General features: G+C 40.2%; 1 long non-coding RNA gene across 1 annotated transcript; it reads right to left on the bottom strand.

The window, feature by feature from the left end:
- Positions 1-584: 584 nt before the first annotated feature.
- On the bottom strand, positions 585-9798 carry LOC129732345 (uncharacterized). The gene is made up of 3 exons (XR_008729243.1): positions 9655-9798; positions 9451-9594; positions 585-922 (listed from the first exon to the last, which is right to left on the bottom strand). It is a non-coding gene; the product is annotated as an uncharacterized LOC129732345 (long non-coding RNA).
- Positions 9799-10433: the final 635 nt, after the last annotated feature.

Here is a 10433-nt window from a genome sequence, read left to right as displayed (position 1 = left end):
TTCACAAAAACTCGTTTTCTATATATAAAAACATTGCATAAAGCATTGTTCAATATTTTTCCGCAAACTGTCGGGTGCTCGTTTTCCCACTTAATTTTGATTTGACTGTTACGTGAAGACGCAGATTAATGAGGAGAAGGGTACTTGTCAGAGAGGCACGCTGTCCTAGTAAAAAAGTGTGACATGAGATGTTTCAATTACGTTGAAACCGCGGGACGTTTCAAAGGCGTGCGGGACACTAAAAATGCACGCGGGACGCATTTCTAAGTGGGACGTTTTGTTGAAACACAGGAAAGTCCCGCGAAATGCGGGACGTCAGGTTTATTAATTTTTCTAATTCTGCTTATTATAAGACTTAAAAATAAACATGAAAGTATGGTTAAAACATTGAAACACAATTGAAAACCATACAGGGCTCTGCAACCTACGGTAACACTATCACTCCACTTCGGCAAAATAAGTGTTAGCATTTTAAACATTCATTTTGTATTCTTTACACAATTAAAACTGTTCAAAAACTGAAAGACGTTACCATTGATAACAGTTTTAACTTGCAAATGACGAGAGAACAAAACAAACAACAATTATTATACGGTGAAACAATCTTTATTGCTACATTTTAAAGTCATAATATTCAATCTAGAAAGTATAACCATAAATCATCTATGTCTATTAATGTCGCATCTAAGCTAATTTGCAATTCATCACGTTTCATTAGCAGTTCGACCAATTCATCATTCAATAGCTCGATATTTCTTTGTAGTATAGTGAAAATGACTTGTAGTTGAGCGTTATTCAAATTTGTCAAAAAGTGCCTTGAAACTCGGCGCTTGCCATCTTGCATCAATATACCTGCTTCTTTGACAGCTGTACGAATAACACCAGTTACTGAAGTTAGCTCCAGATTGTTGCATTTGTCCACCTAAAATGATAAGAATGTTATTTCTATGAAAATGAGAATGGGCTAACAAAAATATTAAAGGCACGCCTTCTATATTGTATGGAGAAAGCGTCATTACGCCGTGTGTGTAACTGAGCCTTAAGAAACCTAGCTCAATTCATACAACAACGGCGTGATCTCTACTTTTTCCGTGAATTACCTATGATATTTTAAAATTAACACATACACTTCAATTCTTAAGAATACGATATTTGAATAGTACCTCAATTTTTACAGTTTGAAATTGGGTTGTAATGCAAGAATATGTTAAACTTTTATGTATGTCTTCCGTTGGCGTTTTACTAACTTGCTTAAATATTCTGCACTTTCAATCCTCACTCTAAGCAATCTAATTGACCACACGAACGGTTTGAGCTGCATCAGTAAGACTAAGTGGTTAAACAAAGATTTTTTACTTCTTATTGTTGACTAAAGAGAGTAATTATTATTATAACACTAGCTGGCCCGGCAAACTTCGTACCGCCGCCATGAGTTTATTGACTGTTGTATTGGAAAAACTGAAATATCTAACTGCTGCTAAAGAAACATACTCAAAATATGTTTTAGCTCTGATTTGTTTTTAATTTTTTGAAGTAGAATACTTCTCTCAGGAAGTTCGGCTACATAGGGATGTGAAATGAAAATCTAAAACCGAAAAAAGTGAAAAATATGTCCAATTTCAAATGCTAATAAATCGGTTAGTATTCGATGGATTTCCTTCGTTCTTGCAGCAATAGATTGGAAAATCTTCTAAGATTCTTCCCAAAATAAGATAATTGTAATTTTATTATTCACACTATTGTACTATTGAAAATAGTCAAACCTTTTCAAAACGAAAAATTCGACCTCTGATTGGTCGTAATATGCTTGCTTCCCAAGCACGGTCGACAGGATCATATACCTTGCAATTAAAAATATGCTATTTGGCCTATATAAGAGCCTGTTTCAGCCGGAGCCGCTCATAATAGTTCTAGACAGCGACAACAGCAGTCGTCCTTCCTTAGCAGCAGCACTAGCTCTGTGGTTGGTCACCAGGTCTCAGGAGCAGCGCGGTTTTTCTCAGCGTGTGTCGCCAGACAGCCATTATTCCCCCCGTGTTGGGGCAGCATGAAGATTGCCATCAGAAAATTAAATTTCGGAAATCAAAATGCCTTTTTCAAGGCAAATAAACAAATCATTGAAAGTTAATAATTTTTGTCAACGCAAACAAGCATTCTGTGTTGCATTCTAGCAATTTAAATCTGTCGCACCCGTCTAATTCACTGAATGTGAAATAGCTTCCACAGTGCATGTTGTCCGTGTATCTTAATTCCTCCAATGTTAGGGCAGCTCAAAGGTTGTAATTAGCAAACGATTTTGAACCGCAAAATGCTTTTGAAGTAGAATACTTCTCTCAGGAAGTTCGGCTACATAGGGATGTGAAATGAAAATCTAAAACTGAAAAAAGTGAGAAATATGTCCATTTCGAATGCTAATAAATCGGTTAGTTTTCGATGGATTTCTCACGTTTTTTTGCAGCAATCGATTGGAAAATCTTCTAAGATTCCTACCAAATGCATGAAATCGCAATTTTATTATTCGAACTATTGTACTATTGAAAATTCTTAAGCCTTGTCAAAACACAAAATTCGACCTCTGATTGGTCGTTATACGACTGCTTTCCCAAGCACGGTCGGCAGAGTTATGAACCTAGTAAATTGGGAATGCATCATTTGGCCTATATAAGAGCTTCATCAGATAATAAACAGACATTTCATCGGATATTAAATTAAACAACTGAAATTTGAAGAACACAAATGAATATTCGAAGAGTTAATATTTTCTCGTTTTGCGCTATAATCCAAAGTTAATTATCTTCATCTACATGCATACTCTGACTATTATTACGTGTTTGCGTCGCTTAGTGTTTGGCTACGGTTATGCAGAACACAATGTTGAAATGTATAGCTATACTTCGCCTTAAAAACAGCTGTGCATTTCACCACGGTAAGGCGAATCGCATCGCGCCGTCATTCGCGTTCTGCATAACCGTAGCCTTTGTTCCGTTCCCGTTTAATGATGTTGTATTAAATGTGCATATTACAATTCGGCAGCACTTCAACTTCTCATTTGCACAAAATTTAAGAATATCCATGAACTGAACTGAACTTCATTCAAAATATCAAACAAAAAGAAATTACAATACTGCCAATGAACGGTCAACGTTTATTTACTAGAAAAAATGACTGACACGCATACAGCCCGGTTTTCTTTCTTGTAAAAGTATTCTACTTCAACCTGGCGGTCGTGGCTTTGCATACAACCTTCCTGTGATTTTTTTAATCCAACCCTCGTAAAATCATAATCAAATAATTTCAATACATTTCTGAAATTAAAACAGTCATTCTTTTGAACATTTTTAAGAAAATTATCACGTTATCTTTTCAAATATTCAAAAGCTATGCTCAATGCAAATATAGTAATACCCTCTGCCTAGCCATTCTTACTGGAACAGGTTTTATAAAAAGCTTTAAAATTCTAAATAATTCAAGCTTAAAATTCGGGACATTCGAAACATGTGAAAGTGGTCAAGGCGGTTCTAGCCACTAAGTTTTATATATTCCACAGTGTCAGGGTCAGGGTTACGTGAACATGCGACATAGAGCTGTCCAGGTAAAAAACAATACCGCACGCTTAGCCTTGGGGCTAATAGCGGTCTCGATCAACTAGATTAGTTGAGAGAATTCGTTATCGATATTGTTTTTGGCACATTTTGTATGTGTAGGATAAGTACAACGGTACACCGTACCCCAGTGCTGAGTCGAGAAAATTTCCAGCTTGAAAAAATCCTCGATTCGATCGGGAATCGAACCCGATATCACAACTGTACAGAAAACCACTGGGCAGGCGCTCGTGAGAAGTGACGGTCTAGCATATAGGATAGATCGTTGATGAGCTTGACGCCTATCTTCTGTGTCACTCAACAAAATAAAGAGAAAGAGGAATATTTCTTTTGAGCTTAAGCAACAGTTTGCGACGGAAGTGAATTTTTGTTGAGTTGTTTGAAATAATTAAATAATTGGTTACTTTGGCGAAAAGTTATTAATCATAAGTGAAAATATACCGTTTGGATAAATTTACTACTTAACCTAATAAAATAATATAATTCCCTTACAGTAAAATAAATATTCATAAGCTAGCCAAGCCTATGTAGCACGAGGATCTAGGGAACAAATCTATCAATTGTGAGTAGATGAAACAAAAATGATGTACAAGAATTAATAGCATTAAAATGAAATACAGTTTAAGCTGCTATTGAAGCTGCTAAGAAAAGGTGGTGCATTTTCCTCGAGGTAATTCCGAACAAACTTAAAAATTGATAATCATCGTATTCGGACCTAACCTCAAAAACGATGGTGAAGGCTGGCAACTTTACATTGACACCCTGCGGTGCTTGCGGCAATGCCTCGGAAACCGATGAAGGCATGGTAGGATGCGATAGTTGTGATTTGTGGTTTCATTACCGGTGTGTAAGGGTCACCGAAGAATCTCTTCAATGCCAAAATAAATGGTTTTGTCCGTCTGAGACCTGCCAAAACGCAGCTGAGGATAACCTCAAAAAGGCGGATGATGCCAGGAAAGGATTGAAAATGAATAAAACTTCGGCTGAGCGATCGGAAAACCTAGTACAAAGACTGACCGCCCATCTACTTCTGTTTTAGAAAAACGATTAAAGGCATTAGAGAAGGAGCAAAAGGCAGAAGAAAAGGAGATCGATTTGGAGCGCGTTCTGAGGGAAAAACGGATGGAAATGAACCGGATCCCGAGGGAAAAGCAGCTGCAAATGGAAAAGGATCTGAGGGAGAAGGAGCTGTTGCAGAAAGGGAATTACTTGAAAAGGCATTGCAAGACGAGCAAGCTCACGTTGATCGCATGCAACAGATGCGGAATGTGTATCAAAATGCAATAGAAGGCGTGAAGAGCAAATCGCTTAATTTAGCAGTGCCGCGAAACATAGCAAGCTGTGATGAAGCAAATGGTAGAAGACCAAGCCACCAGCAAGATTTAAGCGCTATAGCTGGTACATCAGGCTTAGCAAACGAGACAACCAGTACACCGTTGCGCAATCCAAAAATTGCAGCACACAATATTGCGAAAAAGCAACGGTTATAAACCGATAAACCGGAAGGTACGGAAAGTGAATGCGGGACAGATGAAGAGAACTATGATCACGTTGATAGTGAGACGTTGAGTGATGTCTTATCGACAGCAGATGAGCTAAGCGATGAGTCGAATTATGAAGAGGAAGATTCTGAGTTTTTAGAAGCAGACACGCGACCGCGAGGGCGAAAATCAGCCAATCAGCTTGGGGCGGAAGCTTTCAAGACCAACGAAAGGTCAGCTTGCGGCGCGCAACGGGATTACAAAGAGACTTCCTATTTTCACCGGAAAGCCTGAGGAGTGGCCTTTATTTATCGGCAGCTACGAAGCCTGTAATAAAGCCTGCGGTTTCAACGATGTGGAAAATTTGGTTCGCCTGCAGGAAAGCCCAACTGGCCATGCGTTGGAAAGTGTTCGAGGGCAACTTTTATTGCCAAAATCAGTGCCCAAAGTGATTAGCAAACTCCGTCTACTTTATGGCCGACCTGAACAATTACTGCATTGTCACCTTGAAAAGGGGAAGCAATTAGACCGCCCAAAAGCAGATAAATTGGAAACCTTTATTCCGTTTGGGAATGCAGTAGAACAATTATGTGACCACCTCGAAGCAGCGGGGTTGAAACAGCATATGATCAATCCCCTCTTAATTCAGGACTTGGTGGACAAACTGTCAGCCGGAGACAAAAGAGAATGGGTTCGTTTTCGAAACGAGCGAAAAACAATAACGTTAAGAACATTTTCTAATTTCACATCGCAAATTGTTTTGGAGGCGTGCGAGGCCAACGTGACGGTTGAATACGTACCAGAGCCCAAAATAAAGCAACGGGGAATCAGAAAAAGAGAAGCTCAAGAAAAGGCAGCACTTTTCAATCATAGCTCAAAAGAAAATTCGAAAAACCAGACCCTCAATGCCAAACCGTGCAAAGTATGTAAAAGAACGGACCACCGTCTCCGTTTTTGCCAAGACTTCAAAGCGTTAGCCTTTGTTGACCACATGAAGATCGTCGAAAGGAATAAGCTTTGCAAAATTTGTCTGAATAATCAAGGTAACGCTTCCTGTAAATTTAAAATACGATGCAATGTTGGAGATTGTCGGGAGCGTTGCATTTTTCTAGCAACCATGTAATCATCAACGCGCATATCCGTTCACCGGGATCAATTATCTTTCGACTAATCCCTGTGACCTTGCATTGTGGGCGAAAGAGTGTTAATACGCTAGCGTTTCTCGATGAAAGAGCATCAATAACTCTGGTAGAGTGCTCTCTAACGAATCAACTTGGAGTTGAATGAATTAAGCAACCACTAACTATCAAATGCAAATGTAACACAAGTCGAACCAGAGTCCAGACGAATGAACCTGCTGATATCGGCCTCTGGAGCAAGGGAAAAAAATCTGTTAAAATCCGCACAAACGGTTGAAAAACTGTTACTTCCAAAACAAGCACTCAACGTCAAAGAAATAGTTGATAAATATAGTCATCTCCGTGACCTGCCGATTACGTCCTATACCGATTGTCATCCAGGTTTGCTAATCGGTTTGAACAACCTACACTTAATTGCGCCGATCGAAGCCAGAATTAGGGATGCAGGTGAGCCGATAGCTGTGCGATCGAAACTAGGGTGGTCCATTTACGGTCCCACGGCAAACGAGATAACTGAAACGAATGTCATCGGGCATCACAGAGAAATCAGCAACGAAGTTATATACAACATGCTTAAATCCCAGTAGTGTACGGCGATAGTAGTACAGGAAACGCAGGATGAGAAGAGAGCACGAGAGATTTTTCAACGACAAGTTTAGACAAGAAATCGAGCTGTACCAGCAAAAAGGGTACGCTCACCTGGCAACTCCGAAAGAGCTAGCCGAAACTGACCCTTGCAAGCGATGGTATCTTCCCTTGAATGTTATTCTTAAAGCGAAAAAGCCAGGCAGTATTCGTCTTGTGTGGGATGCCGCAGCTACGGTAAATGGTGTATCACTTAACAGCCAATTACTGAAGGGACCTGACATGCTGACACCTTTAACATCCGTGATCAGCCTTTTTCGTGAACGCCTCGTTGCCTTTGGAGGAGACATACTTGAAATGTATCACTAAATAAAAATTCGGGAAGCCGATAAACAATTGCAGCGATTTCTACACAGGAAAAATTTGCATGACAAGGAACCTAGCGTTTACATTATGGATATTGCTACGTTTGGGTCTACTAGTTCTCCCTGTTCGGCCCAGTACGTAAAAAACCTAAATGCGTCGGAATTTTCAGCGGAGTATCCAGAAGCAGCCACAGCTATAATAAATAAACATTATGTCGACGACTAGTTTGATAGTGTCGACACTATCGCAGAGGCGGTGAGGCGGGCCAAGGAAGTGCGTTTTATTGATTCCAAAGCTGGTTTCAAGATAAGAAACTGGGTTTCTAACTCTCCCGAAGTACTACGGAGTCTGGGGGAACGAAATCAGGCTGAAGCTGTCTATTTCAACATCGACAAAACCACAGATAATGAGCGAGTACTTGGAATAGTCTGGAATCCGACCTACGACACGTTCTCCTTTGCAACCGATCATCGGCCTCAGCTTCGACCGTATCTTGAAGGAACGCAACGACCAACAAAGCGATTGGTTTTAAGCTGCGTGATGGGATTTTTCGATCCGTTAGGACTACTGGCTCCTTTCACTATTCATGGAAAAATGCTCGTCCAAGATCTCTGGCGGCTGTGGCTGGGACGACGAAATAGGGGACGAATCTTTGCATAAATGGAAGCGTTGGACGGGTCTATTACCACAAGTGGAAGCCATCCGCATCCCTCGCTGTTACCTAGCCGATGTTTCTTCTGCCGACATCGATTCACTTCAGCTGCACATCTTTATGGATGCAAGCGAGCAGGCGTTCGGATGCGTGGCCTATCTTAGGGTAGCAGTGCATGGAAAAGTTATGGCTCGTCTGGTGATGTCACGCTCGAAGCGCCACTAAAACGGCAGTCAGTCCCGCGACTTGAGCTAATGGCTGCAGTTTTGGGTTCACGACTGTCGTGCACGGCTAAATCCCAGCATTCTCTGCCAATTGGGAAACAGTTCCTTTGGTCAGACTCCCGGACGACGCTCAGTTGGATCCGCTCCGATCAAATAAAATACAAACAACTTGTGGCGTTTCGCATAGGGGAAATTCGAGGAAACAGTAACGTCTCGGACTGGCGATGGGTGTCAACTAAGATTAATATCGCTGACGTCCTGACAGAGTGGGGACATGGGCCACCGTTAGACTCATCCAGTCCGTGGTTTAATGGCCCAGCATTTCTTCGCGATACAGAAAACCAGTGGCCGACAATGGAATTACCGGCTGTCGATACCAACGAAGAGATGCGCGCTTGTCTACTGCGCCATTATACGACACATTCTGAACCAATAGTCAACGTGGATTCGACTAATCGTTGGATTCGTCTGTTGCGAAGTACAGCAAGCGCGATCCGTTTTATTAACAATAGTCGCAGAAAAGCTAACGGTCAACCGATAGTAGTATCGAAAGCAACACCGAAACAGGAAAGATGGATTTTATGTAAGCACAAATCAATACAGCGACCACTTCAGCAAGACAAGTTACTAGCCGCCGAAATGATCCTATGGAAGCAAGCTCAGCATGATGGTTTTTTTGATGAGGTGAGAGCGTTGGAGAAAAATTTAATCCTCAAGCCAGATAGTATTCCGGCGAAAATTGAAAAGTCCAGTTCGATCTACAAAATGTGTCCCATACTTGACACTGAAGGTGTTATGCGCGTCGTGTGGGAGAGCTAGCCGACCGACATCGCTAACCACAGAGCCACGGGGAGCTGTCCAGGTGACAAGCATGAATACTCGAGGTTTATGCCACAAATTTTCAGTGACTGTCCTTGGGCTTTAGCAATAGTCATCGCGAATGCGAGACGCACAGAAAATTGCAGGCGTTCAAAATTAAACCGCAAGTCGGTAGGAGTAATCGGGATATGCGGGATTAATACGACTTCTCCTCTGTAGTTTCCTGTCAGAATTGTCGCTTCAATAACATTTGCTATCGGGTAGTGGCAGCAATGCAGCTGTTCGGTAGTAAATTCGACCTTGAACCTATTAGGTAGTAGTATTTGAAAATATTTGATTAGCATTTTTCTCTCAATTGAGTGTTTAAGTTACTATACTTTACTTTTTTTGTCCAAGACTCATTTAAAGACTATGGAAATTAAGTGTGTAACTGACAAAACATTCATTGTTTTCTGAAATATATGGGGTGTCGAACGTTGTCGCATCTCGAGCTCATCTTGTTCTCAACCGATCAACTTCTCTTCGACATTCGTATATTTTCTGACTTTCTGATATTCTATCTTCAGTGTTGCGAAGCCTTACACTTTTATTGACCTGCCTACGCTGCTCTTCGTTTCGGCGTGCCCGAATATTCGCTAGCTGATTTGCATTTTGTGTACGATTTGTGTACAACGGCCAATGATACTACGTTTTACATTTGGCATGGTTCATGTCTTAATCGCAAAACTGGAACAAAAACAACTAATTTAATTCTAATTCAACGGCATGTTAGGTATTTGAACACACCTCTTGCAACAACTCTATCTAAAAAAAATCACTTCGACCACAGCAGAAATTTGTCGAAGGCAACTGGGAGATATGCAAGAATCAGTTTGATCAGGTAGATCAGGAGACATTTTTTTATAACATACCCTTAACGGCACCGTCGTTAGGAAGCACTCCCATCATAGGCGGAAGAAAATTAATTGGAACCAACTGAAACCAAAAGAATACTGTTTAGAATTCTTGCAAAAACACATTATTATTTTAATCTATTATGTTTATTACGTACCGACAATGTCCTCTTCTTTCTTGAAAAACAGTCACAGCATAAATTCACAGAAACCGACGTAGTATTCAAGAGGAATCAACAAAAACCAATACAAAAATCGCTTAGAATTATTCCATAAAATATTTAAAAAATCAAGGCTTTTATTTTAGTACGTACCGGTGATGAAACCTTGTTTCAAACTTCTTTGATCAAAGGCAAAAAAATCGTAACTCACTGAAACTCACAGAAAACCTCTCAGAATCTCAAGATCAATAACTTTTAACTATCGTAACTATAACTAAAACTATTATTTTAACAACAACTTTAACTATAACTATTGTTTTGATATGGAATGAAAGCAATAAGGAGCAACATAAAATCAGTTTGACTTTGAAAAACACCTTTAACATCTTCTTATATAAGTATGTTATCTTGATAACGATGGTTTATTTTGTTAACTACCTCGCTTAACCCAGTTTCACAGCAATCTTGCAATTCTTTTAACGAAGGGCGGCAAATATCAAGGGTTGATTTT

The sequence above is a fragment of the Wyeomyia smithii genome, chromosome 3, assembly GCF_029784165.1.
Source record: "Wyeomyia smithii strain HCP4-BCI-WySm-NY-G18 chromosome 3, ASM2978416v1, whole genome shotgun sequence".
Classification (NCBI taxonomy): domain Eukaryota; kingdom Metazoa; phylum Arthropoda; class Insecta; order Diptera; family Culicidae; genus Wyeomyia; species Wyeomyia smithii.
The sequence above is the reverse complement of the archived record's forward strand: the minus strand, read 5'-3'. Positions and strand labels throughout refer to the sequence as shown.